The sequence below is a fragment of the Scylla paramamosain genome, chromosome 44, assembly GCF_035594125.1.
Source record: "Scylla paramamosain isolate STU-SP2022 chromosome 44, ASM3559412v1, whole genome shotgun sequence".
In the NCBI taxonomy this organism is placed as follows: Eukaryota; Metazoa; Arthropoda; class Malacostraca; order Decapoda; family Portunidae; genus Scylla; species Scylla paramamosain.
Window position 1 is genome coordinate 4,502,515 of NC_087194.1, and position 2,500 is coordinate 4,505,014.

Consider the following 2,500-nt stretch of genomic DNA (forward strand, 5'->3'; position numbering starts at 1 on the left):
TATAGTTACTGATCTTCTAATTGTTACTCTGCTTGTAATAATAATAATAATAATAATAATAATAATAATAATAATAATAATAATAATAATAATAATAATGACATTAACAATTACAACAATAACTACTTCTACCACCACAACCACCACCACCACAACCACCATCACCACCAAAACAAAAAACAACAACAACAACAACAACAAATAATTTTCCCACACGTACAAGCAACCCACCCACCCTACCCCCCAACACACACACACACACACACACACACACACACACACACACACACACACACACACACACACACACTTACATAATAGCCATCACTGCCTTACATAACAAGGTAGTGAGGATCTCTCAAATCTTGGGAAAACTTACCTGAGAGAAACAGGAAACTCGATATTCTTGTAGTCCCGATGGTGGGTGAGTGGGAGGGAGAGGGAGAGAGGGAGGGAGGGAGGGACTCTTACTCTCTCTCGCTCTCTCTCTCTCTCTCTCACTCTTTCTGTCTCTCTTCCTTATTGTTTTGTTTGTCGCTGTTTGTTTGTTTGTTTTTTCTTTCGTGTTTTTTTATTTTTATTTTTCAGTTTGTTGTATTTTTTTAATTTTGTTTTGGGTTTGGTTTTTCTTCTCTTTGGTTTTCAGTGTTTATTTTTGTTTTCTCTCCTCTTTTTATTTTTCTTTCTGTTTCCCTTTTTCTGTTCACTTTATGTTGCTATTCATATATTCCTTTCCTTACGTGGTGTATAATTTTCCTTTCCTCTATCTTCCTATCTCTTTCCTTCCTTTCTTTTCCTTCTGGTCTGTGTTCCTATTCTCTTCTACTTAAACTGTCAACGCATTTCCTTTGCATTCGTTTCCCTTTTCATCAAGCATTCATTAGTTACTCCTTCACAACGCTCCTTCAATAACTTTATCTTCCTCGCTGCTCGCACTGACACGGAGGACAGAAAGGGGAGAGAAGGAGAGGAGGGAAGGAGGAAGATAAATAACTCCTTCACCTCTTGATAGGAAAGGGAGGAAGAGAGGGGACGGAGAGATGGAGGTAATCTTCGTTTTAAGTCAACACAGCAGAACACTTGAGAGACACAGCAGTACACGTTGAATCCTTGCCCCGTGTACGTTTGTGCGTGTGTGCAGGCGCTTACGTGTGTATGTACGTTCTGAAATCACCACTCGCAGCCACCGAAATGTCCACCTTGACTTGCTGTTAGCTGGCGTTGACGTGGAGACGCGAAGGATGCAAGGGATGGGTGGGGGAAGAGAGCGAGGAACGTGCGTCCGTCCTCTTACCTGTCCCGAGTCTGACTGATGGCTTGGCAATGGAAAGCACGATGAATGGGTACTGCTCTTCAGCCTCGCCTTGCCACACGCCGCTATGTTCAATGTCCCACCGCCCTTGCTCACCTGTCCTCTGCTTCCCAAAGGTGCCTGAACGAATTTGCGAGGTGCACAGGTGTGTCTAGCGGGTGAGGTGCGAGGGGGCTGTCAGGTGTGCGTGGGGGTGATAATGAGGGTGAGAAGGGTGAGAATATTATGCATTAGCTTACCTCCGTCACCTCTCTCTCCTCCCAGCACCTCCCTCGCTCCCTCCTCCTCCTCCTCCTCCTCCTCCTCCTCCTCCTCCTCCTCCTCCTCCTCCTCCTCCTCCTCCTCGCAGCGTGACATCTCCTCCACATTTTTCTGATTTCCACCAAGTGTTGACCATTTATGCCCATCTCTCTCTCTCTCTCTCTCTCTCTCTCTCTCTCTCTCTCTCTCTCTCTCTCTCTCTCTCTCTCTCTCTCTCTCTCTCTCAATTACCTATCATCTTTATCTTTTCTTCATTTAAGTCATTTCCTCCTCCTCCTCCTCCTCCTCCTCCTCCTCCTCCTCCTCCTCCTCCTCCTCCTCCTCCTCCTCCAACGACGGGAGGTCCTACATGGTCTGTGGTTGTGAAGGACAGAGAGAGAGAGAGAGAGAGAGAGAGAGAGAGAGAGAGAGAGAGAGAGAGAGAGAGAGAGAGAGAGAGAATGACAGTTAGGGATAAAAAAATATATTTGAGGAGAAAAGAAGGAAAGGAAGGAAAAAAGAAAAGGGAAAAGGATGTAAGGGAAGGGAAAATGAAGGAAAAGGAAGAGAAAATGAGGGAAAAGCGAGAAATTAATGAAGGAAGCCGTGATAATAAGAGGAAAGAGAGGAAGAGCGAGGAAGAAAGGGGAAGAGGAGGAAGAGGAAGAGGAAATGGGAAGGAGATAAAAGATATAGGTGTTTTAATTATCAGCTCAAGTGTTTCCTCTCTCTCTCTCTCTCTCTCTCTCTCTCTCTCTCTCTCTCTCTCTCTCTCTCTCTCTCTCTCTCTCTGATCGGAAGATAACAGGAGACACAATGGTTCCTTCCCTCCTTTCCTTCCCTCCCTCCCTCCCTCCCTCCCTCCCTCCTTCCTTCATTTTGCCCCATAGAGACCAAATTCCCTCCCCCTCCCTCCCTCCCTCCCTCTCTCTCTTTCTTTCCCTCTTC

At 45.6% G+C, this 2,500-nt stretch overlaps 1 protein-coding gene across 2 annotated transcripts in view; it reads right to left on the minus strand.

Moving 5' to 3' along the window:
* The window catches only part of LOC135094147 (extracellular serine/threonine protein kinase four-jointed-like), a 111,357-nt gene that overhangs the window by 36,685 nt on the left and 72,172 nt on the right, over positions 1-2,500 (minus strand). The window contains exon 1 of one of the 2 annotated variants that reach the window (XM_063993965.1): positions 380-1,576. The exons of the other annotated variant lie outside the window; for it this stretch is intronic. The gene's annotated coding sequence lies outside the window, so the exon portion shown is untranslated. Of the gene's footprint in view, positions 1-379; positions 1,577-2,500 lie in introns of those variants that run through there. 2 annotated transcript variants of the gene reach the window in all.